At 50.5% G+C, this 20651-nt stretch overlaps 28 non-coding genes across 28 annotated transcripts; 14 read left to right on the plus strand and 14 right to left on the minus strand.

Moving 5' to 3' along the window:
• Positions 1-47: 47 nt before the first annotated feature.
• On the minus strand, positions 48-120 carry TRNAA-AGC (transfer RNA alanine (anticodon AGC)). Its single transcript has one exon. It is a non-coding gene; the product is annotated as a tRNA-Ala (tRNA).
• Positions 121-814: 694 nt separating this feature from the next.
• TRNAR-UCU (transfer RNA arginine (anticodon UCU)) lies at positions 815-887 on the plus strand. The gene has a single exon. It is a non-coding gene; the product is annotated as a tRNA-Arg (tRNA).
• Positions 888-1477: 590 nt separating this feature from the next.
• Positions 1478-1550, minus strand: TRNAA-AGC (transfer RNA alanine (anticodon AGC)). The gene has a single exon. It is a non-coding gene; the product is annotated as a tRNA-Ala (tRNA).
• A 694-nt stretch (positions 1551-2244) lies between these two features.
• TRNAR-CCU (transfer RNA arginine (anticodon CCU)) lies at positions 2245-2317 on the plus strand. The gene has a single exon. It is a non-coding gene; the product is annotated as a tRNA-Arg (tRNA).
• Positions 2318-2907: 590 nt separating this feature from the next.
• TRNAA-UGC (transfer RNA alanine (anticodon UGC)) lies at positions 2908-2980 on the minus strand. Its single transcript has one exon. It is a non-coding gene; the product is annotated as a tRNA-Ala (tRNA).
• A 694-nt stretch (positions 2981-3674) lies between these two features.
• On the plus strand, positions 3675-3747 carry TRNAR-UCU (transfer RNA arginine (anticodon UCU)). The gene has a single exon. It is a non-coding gene; the product is annotated as a tRNA-Arg (tRNA).
• Positions 3748-4337: 590 nt separating this feature from the next.
• On the minus strand, positions 4338-4410 carry TRNAA-AGC (transfer RNA alanine (anticodon AGC)). Its single transcript has one exon. It is a non-coding gene; the product is annotated as a tRNA-Ala (tRNA).
• A 694-nt stretch (positions 4411-5104) lies between these two features.
• TRNAR-CCU (transfer RNA arginine (anticodon CCU)) lies at positions 5105-5177 on the plus strand. Its single transcript has one exon. It is a non-coding gene; the product is annotated as a tRNA-Arg (tRNA).
• Positions 5178-5767: 590 nt separating this feature from the next.
• On the minus strand, positions 5768-5840 carry TRNAA-UGC (transfer RNA alanine (anticodon UGC)). Its single transcript has one exon. It is a non-coding gene; the product is annotated as a tRNA-Ala (tRNA).
• A 694-nt stretch (positions 5841-6534) lies between these two features.
• On the plus strand, positions 6535-6607 carry TRNAR-CCU (transfer RNA arginine (anticodon CCU)). Its single transcript has one exon. It is a non-coding gene; the product is annotated as a tRNA-Arg (tRNA).
• Positions 6608-7197: 590 nt separating this feature from the next.
• Positions 7198-7270, minus strand: TRNAA-AGC (transfer RNA alanine (anticodon AGC)). The gene has a single exon. It is a non-coding gene; the product is annotated as a tRNA-Ala (tRNA).
• Positions 7271-7964: 694 nt separating this feature from the next.
• TRNAR-CCU (transfer RNA arginine (anticodon CCU)) lies at positions 7965-8037 on the plus strand. The gene has a single exon. It is a non-coding gene; the product is annotated as a tRNA-Arg (tRNA).
• A 590-nt stretch (positions 8038-8627) lies between these two features.
• TRNAA-AGC (transfer RNA alanine (anticodon AGC)) lies at positions 8628-8700 on the minus strand. The gene has a single exon. It is a non-coding gene; the product is annotated as a tRNA-Ala (tRNA).
• Positions 8701-9394: 694 nt separating this feature from the next.
• On the plus strand, positions 9395-9467 carry TRNAR-CCU (transfer RNA arginine (anticodon CCU)). The gene has a single exon. It is a non-coding gene; the product is annotated as a tRNA-Arg (tRNA).
• Positions 9468-10057: 590 nt separating this feature from the next.
• On the minus strand, positions 10058-10130 carry TRNAA-AGC (transfer RNA alanine (anticodon AGC)). The gene has a single exon. It is a non-coding gene; the product is annotated as a tRNA-Ala (tRNA).
• A 694-nt stretch (positions 10131-10824) lies between these two features.
• On the plus strand, positions 10825-10897 carry TRNAR-CCU (transfer RNA arginine (anticodon CCU)). The gene has a single exon. It is a non-coding gene; the product is annotated as a tRNA-Arg (tRNA).
• Positions 10898-11497: 600 nt separating this feature from the next.
• Positions 11498-11570, minus strand: TRNAA-AGC (transfer RNA alanine (anticodon AGC)). Its single transcript has one exon. It is a non-coding gene; the product is annotated as a tRNA-Ala (tRNA).
• Positions 11571-12264: 694 nt separating this feature from the next.
• Positions 12265-12337, plus strand: TRNAR-CCU (transfer RNA arginine (anticodon CCU)). The gene has a single exon. It is a non-coding gene; the product is annotated as a tRNA-Arg (tRNA).
• Positions 12338-12927: 590 nt separating this feature from the next.
• TRNAA-AGC (transfer RNA alanine (anticodon AGC)) lies at positions 12928-13000 on the minus strand. Its single transcript has one exon. It is a non-coding gene; the product is annotated as a tRNA-Ala (tRNA).
• A 694-nt stretch (positions 13001-13694) lies between these two features.
• TRNAR-CCU (transfer RNA arginine (anticodon CCU)) lies at positions 13695-13767 on the plus strand. Its single transcript has one exon. It is a non-coding gene; the product is annotated as a tRNA-Arg (tRNA).
• A 590-nt stretch (positions 13768-14357) lies between these two features.
• On the minus strand, positions 14358-14430 carry TRNAA-AGC (transfer RNA alanine (anticodon AGC)). Its single transcript has one exon. It is a non-coding gene; the product is annotated as a tRNA-Ala (tRNA).
• Positions 14431-15124: 694 nt separating this feature from the next.
• TRNAR-CCU (transfer RNA arginine (anticodon CCU)) lies at positions 15125-15197 on the plus strand. The gene has a single exon. It is a non-coding gene; the product is annotated as a tRNA-Arg (tRNA).
• A 590-nt stretch (positions 15198-15787) lies between these two features.
• Positions 15788-15860, minus strand: TRNAA-AGC (transfer RNA alanine (anticodon AGC)). Its single transcript has one exon. It is a non-coding gene; the product is annotated as a tRNA-Ala (tRNA).
• Positions 15861-16554: 694 nt separating this feature from the next.
• On the plus strand, positions 16555-16627 carry TRNAR-CCU (transfer RNA arginine (anticodon CCU)). Its single transcript has one exon. It is a non-coding gene; the product is annotated as a tRNA-Arg (tRNA).
• A 1357-nt stretch (positions 16628-17984) lies between these two features.
• Positions 17985-18057, plus strand: TRNAR-UCU (transfer RNA arginine (anticodon UCU)). The gene has a single exon. It is a non-coding gene; the product is annotated as a tRNA-Arg (tRNA).
• A 590-nt stretch (positions 18058-18647) lies between these two features.
• On the minus strand, positions 18648-18720 carry TRNAA-AGC (transfer RNA alanine (anticodon AGC)). Its single transcript has one exon. It is a non-coding gene; the product is annotated as a tRNA-Ala (tRNA).
• Positions 18721-19414: 694 nt separating this feature from the next.
• TRNAR-UCU (transfer RNA arginine (anticodon UCU)) lies at positions 19415-19487 on the plus strand. Its single transcript has one exon. It is a non-coding gene; the product is annotated as a tRNA-Arg (tRNA).
• Positions 19488-20077: 590 nt separating this feature from the next.
• Positions 20078-20150, minus strand: TRNAA-AGC (transfer RNA alanine (anticodon AGC)). Its single transcript has one exon. It is a non-coding gene; the product is annotated as a tRNA-Ala (tRNA).
• Positions 20151-20651: the final 501 nt, after the last annotated feature.

A 20651-nucleotide genomic window follows, 5' to 3' on the forward strand; every position in this document is an offset into this window, starting at 1 on the left:
TGGCGAGTTTTGAATAAAATAGTGAAAATGAAGAAAAAGCGTCTTGCTGGAGAATGCGGGCATCGATCCCGCTACCTCTCGCATGCTAAGCGAGCGCTCTACCATCTGAGCTAATTCCCCTCCTCCTCGAAGGCTCTCGATACACTGCTTCAGAGCTGAAGCACAGTCTCCGGCTCACACTTGCTTGGCTGTCCAGGGACCTGTAGTGCATAAAGCCCTTTCTCTTCATCTGCCGCAGGGGAAATCACAATCTCACCCCTTTGCCCAAAACAAAATACCTTCAGTGGAGCTACAAGTAAAGCTGCAGATGGCCATCCATTGCAACGAGGATTGGCCAACCAGGTATTAATAGCAGAGTGACTCCACTGCCACGCCCTTTCACGCTGGACCTGCGCTTGTGATCAAGAGGCTGCACGCCAGTCCCATAGACCCGAGAGCCCAATTGAAAAGGTGCTTGCTTCTCACTTTATTTCTCTCGCTATTTCTTGCTGTTTTAGGCCGCTGACACGCCGCCTGCAGCCAAAGGACCAGCGCTGGAGTGCCCTTTGTCATTTTTACCAGCTGGCCATATTTTACAATCGAGCGTCAGAATACCAAACAGGTAAGAGTTAGGTCTGGGAATTGAGTCCACTTTCCATCGTGTGTCCCATAAAGCGGAAGTGTCCAGCCGAGTGCAAGCAGGTGCCTTTTGCCCGCGTGTGCTGGGACACTGCAGCTTTGGACGTGAGCCAACTTGCCCTTTTCAGTGGGCCAGTACCCGTGACTCCAGTGAGAGAAGAGGAAAAGAAAGAACTTTCCCCTTCTCTGTCGAGTTGCCCCAGTGGCCTAATGGATAAGGCACTGGCCTTCTAAGCCAGGGATTGTGGGTTCGAGTCCCATCTGGGGTGGTTCGTGGCATTTTGTTCACACTTATGCAAAAGGTTTTTGCGGTAGTAGGGGGTGGGCGCAGGCTAGTACTTTGCTGGGCGCTGTGAAGTCCAGAACGTGCTCTGCTGGTAGCAGACTTTAAATGCCGGGAGACTGCAGAGTGTAGCAACCCCTCATGTCAGCGAAGAGACACAGATGAGTGGTAAGAAAGACAGGGAAAATATGCTTTCTGGAATCAGAGCTCCTGCAGACAGGGCTCACTCTTCTGCCAGCTCCGACCTGCTCCGATGAAAACGAAATAAAAGAGCAAAGGCTGCGCACTTTGAACCAATTATTCGAAGCATCGTATTGAAATGAAATAAAAGGTTAACAGCCCTGGGTGGCATCAAAGTGGAATTTCCTGAATATGTCACCAATGCCATGCAATGCGCCTGTTGCACAGTATCACGCCTCTTGCCGGCCCTCGCGCGGATGACTCTTTGGGATAGCAGAAAGTGGACGGAAGACTTTTAGGATGATAGTAAAAAAAACAGAAGCGAGCACATGACTTTATTTGCGACGATTGGCGAGTTTTGAATAAAATAGTGAAAATGAAGAAAAAGCGTCTTGCTGGAGAATGCGGGCATCGATCCCACTACCTCTCGCATGCTAAGCGAGCGCTCTACCATCTGAGCTAATTCCCCTCCTCCTCGAAGGCTCTCGATACACTGCTTCAGAGCTGAAGCACAGTCTCCGGCTCACACTTGCTTGGCTGTCCAGGGACCTGTAGTGCATAAAGCCCTTTCTCTTCATCTGCCGCAGGGGAAATCACAATCTCACCCCTTTGCCCAAAACAAAATACCTTCAGTGGAGCTACAAGTAAAGCTGCAGATGGCCATCCATTGCAACGAGGATTGGCCAACCAGGTATTAATAGCAGAGTGACTCCACTGCCACGCCCTTTCACGCTGGACCTGCGCTTGTGATCAAGAGGCTGCACGCCAGTCCCATAGACCCGAGAGCCCAATTGAAAAAGTGCTTGCTTCTCACTTTATTTCTCTCGCTATTTCTTGCTGTTTTAGGCCGCTGACACGCCGCCTGCAGCCAAAGGACCAGCGCTGGAGTGCCCTTTGTCATTTTTACCAGCTGGCCATATTTTACAATCGAGCGTCAGAATACCAAACAGGTAAGAGTTAGGTCTGGGAATTGAGTCCACTTTCCATCGTGTGTCCCATAAAGCGGAAGTGTCCAGCCGAGTGCAAGCAGGTGCCTTTTGCCCGCGTGTGCTGGGACACTGCAGCTTTGGACGTGAGCCAACTTGCCCTTTTCAGTGGGCCAGTACCCGTGACTCCAGTGAGAGAAGAGGAAAAGAAAGAACTTTCCCCTTCTCTGTCGAGTGGCCCCAGTGGCCTAATGGATAAGGCACTGGCCTCCTAAGCCAGGGATTGTGGGTTCGAGTCCCATCTGGGGTGGTTCGTGGCATTTTGTTCACACTTATGCAAAAGGTTTTTGCGGTAGTAGGGGGTGGGCGCAGGCTAGTACTTTGCTGGGCGCTGTGAAGTCCAGAACGTGCTCTGCTGGTAGCAGACTTTAAATGCCGGGAGACTGCAGAGTGTAGCAACCCCTCATGTCAGCGAAGAGACACAGATGAGTGGTAAGAAAGACAGGGAAAATATGCTTTCTGGAATCAGAGCTCCTGCAGACAGGGCTCACTCTTCTGCCAGCTCCGACCTGCTCCGATGAAAACGAAATAAAAGAGCAAAGGCTGCGCACTTTGAACCAATTATTCGAAGCATCGTATTGAAATGAAATAAAAGGTTAACAGCCCTGGGTGGCATCAAAGTGGAATTTCCTGAATATGTCACCAATGCCATGCAATGCGCCTGTTGCACAGTATCACGCCTCTTGCCGGCCCTCGCGCGGATGACTCTTTGGGATAGCAGAAAGTGGACGGAAGACTTTTAGGATGATAGTAAAAAAAACAGAAGCGAGCACATGACTTTATTTGCGACGATTGGTGAGTTTTGAATAAAATAGTGAAAATGAAGAAAAAGCGTCTTGCTGGAGAATGCGGGCATCGATCCCACTACCTCTCGCATGCAAAGCGAGCGCTCTACCATCTGAGCTAATTCCCCTCCTCCTCGAAGGCTCTCGATACACTGCTTCAGAGCTGAAGCACAGTCTCCGGCTCACACTTGCTTGGCTGTCCAGGGACCTGTAGTGCATAAAGCCCTTTCTCTTCATCTGCCGCAGGGGAAATCACAATCTCACCCCTTTGCCCAAAACAAAATACCTTCAGTGGAGCTACAAGTAAAGCTGCAGATGGCCATCCATTGCAACGAGGATTGGCCAACCAGGTATTAATAGCAGAGTGACTCCACTGCCACGCCCTTTCACGCTGGACCTGCGCTTGTGATCAAGAGGCTGCACGCCAGTCCCATAGACCCGAGAGCCCAATTGAAAAGGTGCTTGCTTCTCACTTTATTTCTCTCGCTATTTCTTGCTGTTTTAGGCCGCTGACACGCCGCCTGCAGCCAAAGGACCAGCGCTGGAGTGCCCTTTGTCATTTTTACCAGCTGGCCATATTTTACAATCGAGCGTCAGAATACCAAACAGGTAAGAGTTAGGTCTGGGAATTGAGTCCACTTTCCATCGTGTGTCCCATAAAGCGGAAGTGTCCAGCCGAGTGCAAGCAGGTGCCTTTTGCCCGCGTGTGCTGGGACACTGCAGCTTTGGACGTGAGCCAACTTGCCCTTTTCAGTGGGCCAGTACCCGTGACTCCAGTGAGAGAAGAGGAAAAGAAAGAACTTTCCCCTTCTCTGTCGAGTTGCCCCAGTGGCCTAATGGATAAGGCACTGGCCTTCTAAGCCAGGGATTGTGGGTTCGAGTCCCATCTGGGGTGGTTCGTGGCATTTTGTTCACACTTATGCAAAAGGTTTTTGCGGTAGTAGGGGGTGGGCGCAGGCTAGTACTTTGCTGGGCGCTGTGAAGTCCAGAACGTGCTCTGCTGGTAGCAGACTTTAAATGCCGGGAGACTGCAGAGTGTAGCAACCCCTCATGTCAGCGAAGAGACACAGATGAGTGGTAAGAAAGACAGGGAAAATATGCTTTCTGGAATCAGAGCTCCTGCAGACAGGGCTCACTCTTCTGCCAGCTCCGACCTGCTCCGATGAAAACGAAATAAAAGAGCAAAGGCTGCGCACTTTGAACCAATTATTCGAAGCATCGTATTGAAATGAAATAAAAGGTTAACAGCCCTGGGTGGCATCAAAGTGGAATTTCCTGAATATGTCACCAATGCCATGCAATGCGCCTGTTGCACAGTATCACGCCTCTTGCCGGCCCTCGCGCGGATGACTCTTTGGGATAGCAGAAAGTGGACGGAAGACTTTTAGGATGATAGTAAAAAAAACAGAAGCGAGCACATGACTTTATTTGCGACGATTGGCGAGTTTTGAATAAAATAGTGAAAATGAAGAAAAAGCGTCTTGCTGGAGAATGCGGGCATCGATCCCACTACCTCTCGCATGCTAAGCGAGCGCTCTACCATCTGAGCTAATTCCCCTCCTCCTCGAAGGCTCTCGATACACTGCTTCAGAGCTGAAGCACAGTCTCCGGCTCACACTTGCTTGGCTGTCCAGGGACCTGTAGTGCATAAAGCCCTTTCTCTTCATCTGCCGCAGGGGAAATCACAATCTCACCCCTTTGCCCAAAACAAAATACCTTCAGTGGAGCTACAAGTAAAGCTGCAGATGGCCATCCATTGCAACGAGGATTGGCCAACCAGGTATTAATAGCAGAGTGACTCCACTGCCACGCCCTTTCACGCTGGACCTGCGCTTGTGATCAAGAGGCTGCACGCCAGTCCCATAGACCCGAGAGCCCAATTGAAAAAGTGCTTGCTTCTCACTTTATTTCTCTCGCTATTTCTTGCTGTTTTAGGCCGCTGACACGCCGCCTGCAGCCAAAGGACCAGCGCTGGAGTGCCCTTTGTCATTTTTACCAGCTGGCCATATTTTACAATCGAGCGTCAGAATACCAAACAGGTAAGAGTTAGGTCTGGGAATTGAGTCCACTTTCCATCGTGTGTCCCATAAAGCGGAAGTGTCCAGCCGAGTGCAAGCAGGTGCCTTTTGCCCGCGTGTGCTGGGACACTGCAGCTTTGGACGTGAGCCAACTTGCCCTTTTCAGTGGGCCAGTACCCGTGACTCCAGTGAGAGAAGAGGAAAAGAAAGAACTTTCCCCTTCTCTGTCGAGTGGCCCCAGTGGCCTAATGGATAAGGCACTGGCCTCCTAAGCCAGGGATTGTGGGTTCGAGTCCCATCTGGGGTGGTTCGTGGCATTTTGTTCACACTTATGCAAAAGGTTTTTGCGGTAGTAGGGGGTGGGCGCAGGCTAGTACTTTGCTGGGCGCTGTGAAGTCCAGAACGTGCTCTGCTGGTAGCAGACTTTAAATGCCGGGAGACTGCAGAGTGTAGCAACCCCTCATGTCAGCGAAGAGACACAGATGAGTGGTAAGAAAGACAGGGAAAATATGCTTTCTGGAATCAGAGCTCCTGCAGACAGGGCTCACTCTTCTGCCAGCTCCGACCTGCTCCGATGAAAACGAAATAAAAGAGCAAAGGCTGCGCACTTTGAACCAATTATTCGAAGCATCGTATTGAAATGAAATAAAAGGTTAACAGCCCTGGGTGGCATCAAAGTGGAATTTCCTGAATATGTCACCAATGCCATGCAATGCGCCTGTTGCACAGTATCACGCCTCTTGCCGGCCCTCGCGCGGATGACTCTTTGGGATAGCAGAAAGTGGACGGAAGACTTTTAGGATGATAGTAAAAAAAACAGAAGCGAGCACATGACTTTATTTGCGACGATTGGTGAGTTTTGAATAAAATAGTGAAAATGAAGAAAAAGCGTCTTGCTGGAGAATGCGGGCATCGATCCCACTACCTCTCGCATGCAAAGCGAGCGCTCTACCATCTGAGCTAATTCCCCTCCTCCTCGAAGGCTCTCGATACACTGCTTCAGAGCTGAAGCACAGTCTCCGGCTCACACTTGCTTGGCTGTCCAGGGACCTGTAGTGCATAAAGCCCTTTCTCTTCATCTGCCGCAGAGGAAATCACAATCTCACCCCTTTGCCCAAAACAAAATACCTTCAGTGGAGCTACAAGTAAAGCTGCAGATGGCCATCCATTGCAATGAGGATTGGCCAACCAGGTATTAATAGCAGAGTGACTCCACTCCCACGCCCTTTCACGCTGGACCTGCGCTTGTGATCAAGAGGCTGCACGCCAGTCCCATAGACCCGAGAGCCCAATTGAAAAGGTGCTTGCTTCTCACTTTATTTCTCTCGCTATTTCTTGCTGTTTTAGGCCGCTGACACGCCGCCTGCAGCCAAAGGACCAGCGCTGGAGTGCCCTTTGTCATTTTTACCAGCTGGCCATATTTTACAATCGAGCGTCAGAATACCAAACAGGTAAGAGTTAGGTCTGGGAATTGAGTCCACTTTCCATCGTGTGTCCCATAAAGCGGAAGTGTCCAGCCGAGTGCAAGCAGGTGCCTTTTGCCCGCGTGTGCTGGGACACTGCAGCTTTGGACGTGAGCCAACTTGCCCTTTTCAGTGGGCCAGTACCCGTGACTCCAGTGAGAGAAGAGGAAAAGAAAGAACTTTCCCCTTCTCTGTCGAGTGGCCCCAGTGGCCTAATGGATAAGGCACTGGCCTCCTAAGCCAGGGATTGTGGGTTCGAGCCCCATCTGGGGTGGTTCGTGGCATTTTGTTCACACTTATGCAAAAGGTTTTTGCGGTAGTAGGGGGAGGGCGCAGGCTAGTACTTTGCTGGGCGCTGTGAAGTCCAGAACGTGCTCTGCTGGTAGCAGACTTTAAATGCCGGGAGACTGCAGAGTGTAGCAACCCCTCATGTCAGCGAAGAGACACAGATGAGTGGTAAGAAAGACAGGGAAAATATGCTTTCTGGAATCAGAGCTCCTGCAGACAGGGCTCACTCTTCTGCCAGCTCCGACCTGCTCCGATGAAAACGAAATAAAAGAGCAAAGGCTGCGCACTTTGAACCAATTATTCGAAGCATCGTATTGAACTGAAATAAAAGGTTAACAGCCCTGGGTGGCATCAAAGTGGAATTTCCTGAATATGTCACCAATGCCATGCAATGCGCCTGTTGCACAGTATCACGCCTGTTGCCGGCCCTCGTGCGGATGACTCTTTGGGATAGCAGAAAGTGGACGGAAGACTTTAAGAATGATAGTAAAAAAAACAGAAGCGAGCACATGACTTTATTTGCGACGATTGGCGAGTTTTGAATAAAATAGTGAAAATGAAGAAAAAGCGTCTTGCTGGAGAATGCGGGCATCGATCCCGCTACCTCTCGCATGCTAAGCGAGCGCTCTACCATCTGAGCTAATTCCCCTCCTCATCGAAGGCTCTCGATACACTGCTTCAGAGCTGAAGCACAGTCTCCGGCTCACACTTGCTTGGCTGTCCAGGGACCTGTAGTGCATAAAGCCCTTTCTCTTCATCTGCTGCAGGGGAAATCACAATCTCACCCCTTTGCCCAAAACAAAATACCTTCAGTGGAGCTACAAGTAAAGCTGCAGATGGCCATCCATTGCAACGAGGATTGGCCAACCAGGTATTAATAGCAGAGTGACTCCACTGCCACGCCCTTTCACGCTGGACCTGCGCTTGTGATCAAGAGGCTGCACGCCAGTCCCATAGACCCGAGAGCCCAATTGAAAAGGTGCTTGCTTCTCACTTTATTTCTCTCGCTATTTCTTGCTGTTTTAGGCCGCTGACACGCCGCCTGCAGCCAAAGGACCAGCGCTGGAGTGCCCTTTGTCATTTTTACCAGCTGGCCATATTTTACAATCGAGCGTCAGAATACCAAACAGGTAAGAGTTAGGTCTGGGAATTGAGTCCACTTTCCATCGTGTGTCCCATAAAGCGGAAGTGTCCAGCCGAGTGCAAGCAGGTGCCTTTTGCCCGCGTGTGCTGGGACACTGCAGCTTTGGACGTGAGCCAACTTGCCCTTTTCAGTGGGCCAGTACCCGTGACTCCAGTGAGAGAAGAGGAAAAGAAAGAACTTTCCCCTTCTCTGTCGAGTGGCCCCAGTGGCCTAATGGATAAGGCACTGGCCTCCTAAGCCAGGGATTGTGGGTTCGAGTCCCATCTGGGGAGGTTCGTGGCATTTTGTTCACACTTATGCAAAAGGTTTTTGCGGTAGTAGGGGGTGGGCGCAGGCTAGTACTTTGCTGGGCGCTGTGAAGTCCAGAACGTGCTCTGCTGGTAGCAGACTTTAAATGCCGGGAGACTGCAGAGTGTAGCAACCCCTCATGTCAGCGAAGAGACACAGATGAGTGGTAAGAAAGACAGGGAAAATATGCTTTCTGGAATCAGAGCTCCTGCAGACAGGGCTCACTCTTCTGCCAGCTCCGACCTGCTCCGATGAAAACGAAATAAAAGAGCAAAGGCTGCGCACTTTGAACCAATTATTCGAAGCATCGTATTGAACTGAAATAAAAGGTCAACAGCCCTGGGTGGCATCAAAGTGGAATTTCCTGAATATGTCACCAATGCCATGCAATGCGCCTGTTGCACAGTATCACGCCTGTTGCCGGCCCTCGCGCGGATGACTCTTTGGGATAGCAGAAAGTGGACGGAAGACTTTTAGGATGATAGTAAAAAAAACAGAAGCGAGCACATGACTTTATTTGCGACGATTGGTGAGTTTTGAATAAAATAGTGAAAATGAAGAAAAAGTGTCTTGCTGGAGAATGCGGGCATCGATCCCGCTACCTCTCGCATGCTAAGCGAGCGCTCTACCATCTGAGCTAATTCCCCTCCTCCTCGAAGGCTCTCGATACACTGCTTCAGAGCTGAAGCACAGTCTCCGGCTCACACTTGCTTGGCTGTCCAGGGACCTGTAGTGCATAAAGCCCTTTCTCTTCATCTGCCGCAGAGGAAATCACAATCTCACCCCTTTGCCCAAAACAAAATACCTTCAGTGGAGCTACAAGTAAAGCTGCAGATGGCCATCCATTGCAATGAGGATTGGCCAACCAGGTATTAATAGCAGAGTGACTCCACTCCCACGCCCTTTCACGCTGGACCTGCGCTTGTGATCAAGAGGCTGCACGCCAGTCCCATAGACCCGAGAGCCCAATTGAAAAGGTGCTTGCTTCTCACTTTATTTCTCTCGCTATTTCTTGCTGTTTTAGGCCGCTGACACGCCGCCTGCAGCCAAAGGACCAGCGCTGGAGTGCCCTTTGTCATTTTTACCAGCTGGCCATATTTTACAATCGAGCGTCAGAATACCAAACAGGTAAGAGTTAGGTCTGGGAATTGAGTCCACTTTCCATCGTGTGTCCCATAAAGCGGAAGTGTCCAGCCGAGTGCAAGCAGGTGCCTTTTGCCCGCGTGTGCTGGGACACTGCAGCTTTGGACGTGAGCCAACTTGCCCTTTTCAGTGGGCCAGTACCCGTGACTCCAGTGAGAGAAGAGGAAAAGAAAGAACTTTCCCCTTCTCTGTCGAGTGGCCCCAGTGGCCTAATGGATAAGGCACTGGCCTCCTAAGCCAGGGATTGTGGGTTCGAGCCCCATCTGGGGTGGTTCGTGGCATTTTGTTCACACTTATGCAAAAGGTTTTTGCGGTAGTAGGGGGAGGGCGCAGGCTAGTACTTTGCTGGGCGCTGTGAAGTCCAGAACGTGCTCTGCTGGTAGCAGACTTTAAATGCCGGGAGACTGCAGAGTGTAGCAACCCCTCATGTCAGCGAAGAGACACAGATGAGTGGTAAGAAAGACAGGGAAAATATGCTTTCTGGAATCAGAGCTCCTGCAGACAGGGCTCACTCTTCTGCCAGCTCCGACCTGCTCCGATGAAAACGAAATAAAAGAGCAAAGGCTGCGCACTTTGAACCAATTATTCTAAGCATCGTATTGAAATGAAATAAAAGGTTAACAGCCCTGGGTGGCATCAAAGTGGAATTTCCTGAATATGTCACCAATGCCATGCAATGAGCCTGTTGCACAGTATCACGCCTGTTGCCGGCCCTCGCGCGGATGACTCTTTGGGATAGCAGAAAGTGGACGGAAGACTTTTAGGATGATAGTAAAAAAACCAGAAGCGAGCACATGACTTTATTTGCGACGATTGGCGTGTTTTGAATAAAATAGTGAAAATGAAGAAAAAGCGTCTTGCTGGAGAATGCGGGCATCGATCCCGCTACCTCTCGCATGCTAAGCGAGCGCTCTACCATCTGAGCTAATTCCCCTCCTCCTGGAAGGCTCTCGATACACTGCTTCAGAGCTGAAGCACAGTCTCCGGCTCACACTTGCTTGGGTGTCCAGGGACCTGTAGTGCATAAAGCCCTTTCTCTTCATCTGCCGCAGGGGAAATCACAATCTCACCCCTTTGCCCAAAACAAAATACCTTCAGTGGAGCTACAAGTAAAGCTGCAGATGGCCATCCATTGCAACGAGGATTGGCCAACCAGGTATTAATAGCAGAGTGACTCCACTGCCACGCCCTTTCACGCTGGACCTGCGCTTGTGATCAAGAGGCTGCACGCCAGTCCCATAGACCCGAGAGCCCAATTGAAAAGGTGCTTGCTTCTCACTTTATTTCTCTCGCTATTTCTTGCTGTTTTAGGCCGCTGACACGCCGCCTGCAGCCAAAGGACCAGCGCTGGAGTGCCCTTTGTCATTTTTACCAGCTGGCCATATTTTACAATCGAGCGTCAGAATACCAAACAGGTAAGAGTTAGGTCTGGGAATTGAGTCCACTTTCCATCGTGTGTCCCATAAAGCGGAAGTGTCCAGCCGAGTGCAAGCAGGTGCCTTTTGCCCGCGTGTGCTGGGACACTGCAGCTTTGGACGTGAGCCAACTTGCCCTTTTCAGTGGGCCAGTACCCGTGACTCCAGTGAGAGAAGAGGAAAAGAAAGAACTTTCCCCTTCTCTGTCGAGTGGCCCCAGTGGCCTAATGGATAAGGCACTGGCCTCCTAAGCCAGGGATTGTGGGTTCAAGTCCCATCTGGGGTGGTTCGTGGCATTTTGTTCACACTTCTGCCAAAGCATGCAAAAGGTTTTTGCGGTAGTAGGGGGTGGGCGCAGGCTAGTACTTTGCTGGGCGCTGTGAAGTCCAGAACGTGCTCTGCTGGTAGCAGACTTTAAATGCCGGGAGACTGCAGAGTGTAGCAACCCCTCATGTCAGCGAAGAGACACAGATGAGTGGTAAGAAAGACAGGGAAAATATGCTTTCTGGAATCAGAGCTCCTGCAGACAGGGCTCACTCTTCTGCCAGCTCCGACCTGCTCCGATGAAAACGAAATAAAAGAGCAAAGGCTGCGCACTTTGAACCAATTATTCGAAGCATCGTATTGAAATGAAATAAAAGGTTAACAGCCCTGGGTGGCATCAAAGTGGAATTTCCTGAATATGTCACCAATGCCATGCAATGCGCCTGTTGCACAGTATCACGCCTCTTGCCGGCCCTCGCGCGGATGACTCTTTGGGATAGCAGAAAGTGGACGGAAGACTTTTAGGATGATAGTAAAAAAAACAGAAGCGAGCACATGACTTTATTTGCGACGATTGGCGAGTTTTGAATAAAATAGTGAAAATGAAGAAAAAGCGTCTTGCTGGAGAATGCGGGCATCGATCCCACTACCTCTCGCATGCTAAGCGAGCGCTCTACCATCTGAGCTAATTCCCCTCCTCCTCGAAGGCTCTCGATACACTGCTTCAGAGCTGAAGCACAGTCTCCGGCTCACACTTGCTTGGCTGTCCAGGGACCTGTAGTGCATAAAGCCCTTTCTCTTCATCTGCCGCAGGGGAAATCACAATCTCACCCCTTTGCCCAAAACAAAATACCTTCAGTGGAGCTACAAGTAAAGCTGCAGATGGCCATCCATTGCAACGAGGATTGGCCAACCAGGTATTAATAGCAGAGTGACTCCACTGCCACGCCCTTTCACGCTGGACCTGCGCTTGTGATCAAGAGGCTGCACGCCAGTCCCATAGACCCGAGAGCCCAATTGAAAAAGTGCTTGCTTCTCACTTTATTTCTCTCGCTATTTCTTGCTGTTTTAGGCCGCTGACACGCCGCCTGCAGCCAAAGGACCAGCGCTGGAGTGCCCTTTGTCATTTTTACCAGCTGGCCATATTTTACAATCGAGCGTCAGAATACCAAACAGGTAAGAGTTAGGTCTGGGAATTGAGTCCACTTTCCATCGTGTGTCCCATAAAGCGGAAGTGTCCAGCCGAGTGCAAGCAGGTGCCTTTTGCCCGCGTGTGCTGGGACACTGCAGCTTTGGACGTGAGCCAACTTGCCCTTTTCAGTGGGCCAGTACCCGTGACTCCAGTGAGAGAAGAGGAAAAGAAAGAACTTTCCCCTTCTCTGTCGAGTGGCCCCAGTGGCCTAATGGATAAGGCACTGGCCTCCTAAGCCAGGGATTGTGGGTTCGAGTCCCATCTGGGGTGGTTCGTGGCATTTTGTTCACACTTATGCAAAAGGTTTTTGCGGTAGTAGGGGGTGGGCGCAGGCTAGTACTTTGCTGGGCGCTGTGAAGTCCAGAACGTGCTCTGCTGGTAGCAGACTTTAAATGCCGGGAGACTGCAGAGTGTAGCAACCCCTCATGTCAGCGAAGAGACACAGATGAGTGGTAAGAAAGACAGGGAAAATATGCTTTCTGGAATCAGAGCTCCTGCAGACAGGGCTCACTCTTCTGCCAGCTCCGACCTGCTCCGATGAAAACGAAATAAAAGAGCAAAGGCTGCGCACTTTGAACCAATTATTCGAAGCATCGTATTGAAATGAAATAAAAGGTTAACAGCCCTGGGTGGCATCAAAGTGGAATTTCCTGAATATGTCACCAATGCCATGCAATGCGCCTGTTGCACAGTATCACGCCTCTTGCCGGCCCTCGCGCGGATGACTCTTTGGGATAGCAGAAAGTGGACGGAAGACTTTTAGGATGATAGTAAAAAAAACAGAAGCGAGCACATGACTTTATTTGCGACGATTGGTGAGTTTTGAATAAAATAGTGAAAATGAAGAAAAAGCGTCTTGCTGGAGAATGCGGGCATCGATCCCACTACCTCTCGCATGCTAAGCGAGCGCTCTACCATCTGAGCTAATTCCCCTCCTCCTCGAAGGCTCTCGATACACTGCTTCAGAGCTGAAGCACAGTCTCCGGCTCACACTTGCTTGGCTGTCCAGGGACCTGTAGTGCATAAAGCCCTTTCTCTTCATCTGCCGCAGAGGAAATCACAATCTCACCCCTTTGCCCAAAACAAAATACCTTCAGTGGAGCTACAAGTAAAGCTGCAGATGGCCATCCATTGCAATGAGGATTGGCCAACCAGGTATTAATAGCAGAGTGACTCCACTCCCACGCCCTTTCACGCTGGACCTGCGCTTGTGATCAAGAGGCTGCACGCCAGTCCCATAGACCCGAGAGCCCAATTGAAAAGGTGCTTGCTTCTCACTTTATTTCTCTCGCTATTTCTTGCTGTTTTAGGCCGCTGACACGCCGCCTGCAGCCAAAGGACCAGCGCTGGAGTGCCCTTTGTCATTTTTACCAGCTGGCCATATTTTACAATCGAGCGTCAGAATACCAAACAGGTAAGAGTTAGGTCTGGGAATTGAGTCCACTTTCCATCGTGTGTCCCATAAAGCGGAAGTGTCCAGCCGAGTGCAAGCAGGTGCCTTTTGCCCGCGTGTGCTGGGACACTGCAGCTTTGGACGTGAGCCAACTTGCCCTTTTCAGTGGGCCAGTACCCGTGACTCCAGTGAGAGAAGAGGAAAAGAAAGAACTTTCCCCTTCTCTGTCGAGTGGCCCCAGTGGCCTAATGGATAAGGCACTGTCCTCCTAAGCCAGGGATTGTGGGTTCGAGCCCCATCTGGGGTGGTTCGTGGCATTTTGTTCACACTTATGCAAAAGGTTTTTGCGGTAGTAGGGGGAGGGCGCAGGCTAGTACTTTGCTGGGCGCTGTGAAGTCCAGAACGTGCTCTGCTGGTAGCAGACTTTAAATGCCGGGAGACTGCAGAGTGTAGCAACCCCTCATGTCAGCGAAGAGACACAGATGAGTGGTAAGAAAGACAGGGAAAATATGCTTTCTGGAATCAGAGCTCCTGCAGACAGGGCTCACTCTTCTGCCAGCTCCGACCTGCTCCGATGAAAACGAAATAAAAGAGCAAAGGCTGCGCACTTTGAACCAATTATTCGAAGCATCGTATTGAACTGAAATAAAAGGTTAACAGCCCTGGGTGGCATCAAAGTGGAATTTCCTGAATATGTCACCAATGCCATGCAATGCGCCTGTTGCACAGTATCACGCCTGTTGCCGGCCCTCGTGCGGATGACTCTTTGGGATAGCAGAAAGTGGACGGAAGACTTTAAGAATGATAGTAAAAAAAACAGAAGCGAGCACATGACTTTATTTGCGACGATTGGCGAGTTTTGAATAAAATAGTGAAAATGAAGAAAAAGCGTCTTGCTGGAGAATGCGGGCATCGATCCCGCTACCTCTCGCATGCTAAGCGAGCGCTCTACCATCTGAGCTAATTCCCCTCCTCATCGAAGGCTCTCGATACACTGCTTCAGAGCTGAAGCACAGTCTCCGGCTCACACTTGCTTGGCTGTCCAGGGACCTGTAGTGCATAAAGCCCTTTCTCTTCATCTGCCGCAGGGGAAATCACAATCTCACCCCTTTGCCCAAAACAAAATACCTTCAGTGGAGCTACAAGTAAAGCTGCAGATGGCCATCCATTGCAACGAGGATTGGCCAACCAGGTATTAATAGCAGAGTGACTCCACTGCCACGCCCTTTCACGCTGGACCTGCGCTTGTGATCAAGAGGCTGCACGCCAGTCCCATAGACCCGAGAGCCCAATTGAAAAGGTGCTTGCTTCTCACTTTATTTCTCTCGCTATTTCTTGCTGTTTTAGGCCGCTGACACGCCGCCTGCAGCCAAAGGACCAGCGCTGGAGTGCCCTTTGTCATTTTTACCAGCTGGCCATATTTTACAATCGAGCGTCAGAATACCAAACAGGTAAGAGTTAGGTCTGGGAATTGAGTCCACTTTCCATCGTGTGTCCCATAAAGCGGAAGTGTCCAGCCGAGTGCAAGCAGGTGCCTTTTGCCCGCGTGTGCTGGGACACTGCAGCTTTGGACGTGAGCCAACTTGCCCTTTTCAGTGGGCCAGTACCCGTGACTCCAGTGAGAGAAGAGGAAAAGAAAGAACTTTCCCCTTCTCTGTCGAGTGGCCCCAGTGGCCTAATGGATAAGGCACTGGCCTCCTAAGCCAGGGATTGTGGGTTCGAGTCCCATCTGGGGAGGTTCGTGGCATTTTGTTCACACTTATGCAAAAGGTTTTTGCGGTAGTAGGGGGTGGGCGCAGGCTAGTACTTTGCTGGGCGCTGTGAAGTCCAGAACGTGCTCTGCTGGTAGCAGACTTTAAATGCCGGGAGACTGCAGAGTGTAGCAACCCCTCATGTCAGCGAAGAGACACAGATGAGTGGTAAGAAAGACAGGGAAAATATGCTTTCTGGAATCAGAGCTCCTGCAGACAGGGCTCACTCTTCTGCCAGCTCCGACCTGCTCCGATGAAAACGAAATAAAAGAGCAAAGGCTGCGCACTTTGAACCAATTATTCGAAGCATCGTATTGAACTGAAATAAAAGGTCAACAGCCCTGGGTGGCATCAAAGTGGAATTTCCTGAATATGTCACCAATGCCATGCAATGCGCCTGTTGCACAGTATCACGCCTGTTGCCGGCCCTCGCGCGGATGACTCTTTGGGATAGCAGAAAGTGGACGGAAGACTTTTAGGATGATAGTAAAAAAAACAGAAGCGAGCACATGACTTTATTTGCGACGATTGGTGAGTTTTGAATAAAATAGTGAAAATGAAGAAAAAGTGTCTTGCTGGAGAATGCGGGCATCGATCCCGCTACCTCTCGCATGCTAAGCGAGCGCTCTACCATCTGAGCTAATTCCCCTCCTCCTCGAAGGATCTCGATACACTGCTTCAGAGCTGAAGCACAGTCTCCGGCTCACACTTGCTTGGCTGTCCAGGGACCTGTAGTGCATAAAGCCCTTTCTCTTCATCTGCCGCAGAGGAAATCACAATCTCACCCCTTTGCCCAAAACAAAATACCTTCAGTGGAGCTACAAGTAAAGCTGCAGATGGCCATCCATTGCAATGAGGATTGGCCAACCAGGTATTAATAGCAGAGTGACTCCACTCCCACGCCCTTTCACGCTGGACCTGCGCTTGTGATCAAGAGGCTGCACGCCAGTCCCATAGACCCGAGAGCCCAATTGAAAAGGTGCTTGCTTCTCACTTCATTTCTCTCGCTATTTCTTGCTGTTTTAGTCCGCTGACACGCCGCCTGCAGCCAAAGGACCAGCGCTGGAGTGCCCTTTGTCATTTTTACCAGCTGGCCATATTTTACAATCGAGCGTCAGAATACCAAACAGGTAAGAGTTAGGTCTGGGAATTGAGTCCACTTTCCATCGTGTGTCCCATAAAGCGGAAGTGTCCAGCCGAGTGCAAGCAGGTGCCTTTTGCCCGCGTGTGCTGGGACACTGCAGCTTTGGACGTGAGCCAACTTGCCCTTTTCAGTGGGCCAGTACCCGTGACTCCAGTGAGAGAAGAGGAAAAGAAAGAACTTTCCCCTTCTCTGTCGAGTGGCCCCAGTGGCCTAATGGATAAGGCACTGGCCTCCTAAGCCAGGGATTGTGGGTTCGAGCCCCATCTGGGGTGGTTCGTGGCATTTTGTTCACACTTATGCAAAAGGTTTTTGCGGTAGTAGGGGGAGGGCGCAGGCTAGTACTTTGCTGGGCGCTGTGAAGTCCAGAACGTGCTCTGCTGGTAGCAGACTTTAAATGCCGGGAGACTGCAGAGTGTAGCAACCCCTCATGTCAGCGAAGAGACACAGATGAGTGGTAAGAAAGACAGGGAAAATATGCTTTCTGGAATCAGAGCTCCTGCAGACAGGGCTCACTCTTCTGCCAGCTCCGACCTGCTCCGATGAAAACGAAATAAAAGAGCAAAGGCTGCGCACTTTGAACCAATTATTCTAAGCATCGTATTGAAATGAAATAAAAGGTTAACAGCCCTGGGTGGCATCAAAGTGGAATTTCCTGAATATGTCACCAATGCCATGCAATGAGCCTGTTGCACAGTATCACGCCTGTTGCCGGCCCTCGCGCGGATGACTCTTTGGGATAGCAGAAAGTGGACGGAAGACTTTTAGGATGATAGTAAAAAAACCAGAAGCGAGCACATGACTTTATTTGCGACGATTGGCGAGTTTTGAATAAAATAGTGAAAATGAAGAAAAAGCGTCTTGCTGGAGAATGCGGGCATCGATCCTGCTACCTCTCGCATGCTAAGCGAGCGCTCTACCATCTGAGCTAATTCCCCTCCTCCTCGAAGGCTCTCGATACACTGCTTCAGAGCTGAAGCACAGTCTCCGGCTCACACTTGCTTGGCTGTCCAGGGACCTGTAGTGCATAAAGCCCTTTCTCTTCATCTGCCGCAGGGGAAATCACAATCTCACCCCTTTGCCCAAAACAAAATACCTTCAGTGGAGCTACAAGTAAAGCTGCAGATGGCCATCCATTGCAACGAGGATTGGCCAACCAGGTATTAATAGCAGAGTGACTCCACTGCCACGCCCTTTCACGCTGGACCTGCGCTTGTGATCAAGAGGCTGCACGCCAGTCCCATAGACCCGAGAGCCCAATTGAAAAGGTGCTTGCTTCTCACTTTATTTCTCTCGCTATTTCTTGCTGTTTTAGGCCGCTGACACGCCGCCTGCAGCCAAAGGACCAGCGCTGGAGTGCCCTTTGTCATTTTTACCAGCTGGCCATATTTTACAATCGAGCGTCAGAATACCAAACAGGTAAGAGTTAGGTCTGGGAATTGAGTCCACTTTCCATCGTGTGTCCCATAAAGCGGAAGTGTCCAGCCGAGTGCAAGCAGGTGCCTTTTGCCCGCGTGTGCTGGGACACTGCAGCTTTGGACGTGAGCCAACTTGCCCTTTTCAGTGGGCCAGTACCCGTGACTCCAGTGAGAGAAGAGGAAAAGAAAGAACTTTCCCCTTCTCTGTCGAGTTGCCCCAGTGGCCTAATGGATAAGGCACTGGCCTTCTAAGCCAGGGATTGTGGGTTCGAGTCCCATCTGGGGTGGTTCGTGGCATTTTGTTCACACTTATGCAAAAGGTTTTTGCGGTAGTAGGGGGTGGGCGCAGGCTAGTACTTTGCTGGGCGCTGTGAAGTCCAGAACGTGCTCTGCTGGTAGCAGACTTTAAATGCCGGGAGACTGCAGAGTGTAGCAACCCCTCATGTCAGCGAAGAGACACAGATGAGTGGTAAGAAAGACAGGGAAAATATGCTTTCTGGAATCAGAGCTCCTGCAGACAGGGCTCACTCTTCTGCCAGCTCCGACCTGCTCCGATGAAAACGAAATAAAAGAGCAAAGGCTGCGCACTTTGAACCAATTATTCTAAGCATCGTATTGAAATGAAATAAAAGGTTAACAGCCCTGGGTGGCATCAAAGTGGAATTTCCTGAATATGTCACCAATGCCATGCAATGCGCCTGTTGCACAGTATCACGCCTGTTGCCGGCCCTCGCGCGGATGACTCTTTGGGATAGCAGAAAGTGGACGGAAGACTTTTAGGATGATAGTAAAAAAAACAGAAGCGAGCACATGACTTTATTTGCGACGATTGGCGAGTTTTGAATAAAATAGTGAAAATGAAGAAAAAGCGTCTTGCTGGAGAATGCGGGCATCGATCCCGCTACCTCTCGCATGCTAAGCGAGCGCTCTACCATCTGAGCTAATTCCCCTCCTCCTCGAAGGCTCTCGATACACTGCTTCAGAGCTGAAGCACAGTCTCCGGCTCACACTTGCTTGGCTGTCCAGGGACCTGTAGTGCATAAAGCCCTTTCTCTTCATCTGCCGCAGGGGAAATCACAATCTCACCCCTTTGCCCAAAACAAAATACCTTCAGTGGAGCTACAAGTAAAGCTGCAGATGGCCATCCATTGCAACGAGGATTGGCCAACCAGGTATTAATAGCAGAGTGACTCCACTGCCACGCCCTTTCACGCTGGACCTGCGCTTGTGATCAAGAGGCTGCACGCCAGTCCCATAGACCCGAGAGCCCAATTGAAAAGGTGCTTGCTTCTCACTTTATTTCTCTCGCTATTTCTTGCTGTTTTAGGCCGCTGACACGCCGCCTGCAGCCAAAGGACCAGCGCTGGAGTGCCCTTTGTCATTTTTACCAGCTGGCCATATTTTACAATCGAGCGTCAGAATACCAAACAGGTAAGAGTTAGGTCTGGGAATTGAGTCCACTTTCCATCGTGTGTCCCATAAAGCGGAAGTGTCCAGCCGAGTGCAAGCAGGTGCCTTTTGCCCGCGTGTGCTGGGACACTGCAGCTTTGGACGTGAGCCAACTTGCCCTTTTCAGTGGGCCAGTACCCGTGACTCCAGTGAGAGAAGAGGAAAAGAAAGAACTTTCCCCTTCTCTGTCGAGTTGCCCCAGTGGCCTAATGGATAAGGCACTGGCCTTCTAAGCCAGGGATTGTGGGTTCGAGTCCCATCTGGGGTGGTTCGTGGCATTTTGTTCACACTTATGCAAAAGGTTTTTGCGGTAGTAGGGGGTGGGCGCAGGCTAGTACTTTGCTGGGCGCTGTGAAGTCCAGAACGTGCTCTGCTGGTAGCAGACTTTAAATGCCGGGAGACTGCAGAGTGTAGCAACCCCTCATGTCAGCGAAGAGACACAGATGAGTGGTAAGAAAGACAGGGAAAATATGCTTTCTGGAATCAGAGCTCCTGCAGACAGGGCTCACTCTTCTGCCAGCTCCGACCTGCTCCGATGAAAACGAAATAAAAGAGCAAAGGCTGCGCACTTTGAACCAATTATTCTAAGCATCGTATTGAAATGAAATAAAAGGTTAACAGCCCTGGGTGGCATCAAAGTGGAATTTCCTGAATATGTCACCAATGCCATGCAATGCGCCTGTTGCACAGTATCACGCCTGTTGCCGGCCCTCGCGCGGATGACTCTTTGGGATAGCAGAAAGTGGACGGAAGACTTTTAGGATGATAGTAAAAAAAACAGAAGCGAGCACATGACTTTATTTGCGACGATTGGCGAGTTTTGAATAAAATAGTGAAAATGAAGAAAAAGCGTCTTGCTGGAGAATGCGGGCATCGATCCCGCTACCTCTCGCATGCTAAGCGAGCGCTCTACCATCTGAGCTAATTCCCCTCCTCCTCGAAGGCTCTCGATACACTGCTTCAGAGCTGAAGCACAGTCTCCGGCTCACACTTGCTTGGCTGTCCAGGGACCTGTAGTGCATAAAGCCCTTTCTCTTCATCTGCCGCAGGGGAAATCACAATCTCACCCCTTTGCCCAAAACAAAATACCTTCAGTGGAGCTACAAGTAAAGCTGCAGATGGCCATCCATTGCAACGAGGATTGGCCAACCAGGTATTAATAGCAGAGTGACTCCACTGCCACGCCCTTTCACGCTGGACCTGCGCTTGTGATCAAGAGGCTGCACGCCAGTCCCATAGACCCGAGAGCCCAATTGAAAAGGTGCTTGCTTCTCACTTTATTTCTCTCGCTATTTCTTGCTGTTTTAGGCCGCTGACACGCCGCCTGCAGCCAAAGGACCAGCGCTGGAGTGCCCTTTGTCATTTTTACCAGCTGGCCATATTTTACAATCGAGCGTCAGAATACCAAACAGGTAAGAGTTAGGTCTGGGAA

Source organism: Ambystoma mexicanum, chromosome 5q (assembly GCF_040938575.1).
Source record: "Ambystoma mexicanum isolate Mex_15411 chromosome 5q, UKY_AmexF1_1, whole genome shotgun sequence".
NCBI lineage: Eukaryota > Metazoa > Chordata > Amphibia > Caudata > Ambystomatidae > Ambystoma > Ambystoma mexicanum.